Raw genomic sequence first — 352 nt, 5'->3', positions numbered from 1 at the left:
TTTTTTTTTTTTTTTTTAAGTTTTAGGGAGAGAACGTTTAAATTCGGCGGCTTTGTCAGAAGCATTAGGGCTGAGAAGTGTATGATTCTGAGCAGAGGTGTGATTTGCATTCCTGTTCTACAGCGTGAATCTGCTGTGCCGGCGGGAAAGGCCCCCTCAAGCCAGACCTGTAGTGAGGTGCAGAGGTGAGGATCCGCCAGCTTCTCCCTCCGGTAGTAGGTGAGGAGGGGGAGCCCCTGACAGGCTGCTTGAGGGATTCGGCTTTAAGCAGTGATGGCAGCTCAGTGTGTCTACACACAGGCACTGTGCCTGCGCACACACTTGCACACTCACCTTCGTGGCCTCCCCCCAG

The sequence above is a fragment of the Fukomys damarensis genome, unplaced genomic scaffold, assembly GCF_012274545.1.
Source record: "Fukomys damarensis isolate Sample0158 unplaced genomic scaffold, DMR_v1.0_HiC HiC_scaffold_23, whole genome shotgun sequence".
NCBI classification, from domain to species: domain Eukaryota; kingdom Metazoa; phylum Chordata; class Mammalia; order Rodentia; family Bathyergidae; genus Fukomys; species Fukomys damarensis.
Note: the sequence above shows the minus strand (reverse complement) of the source record.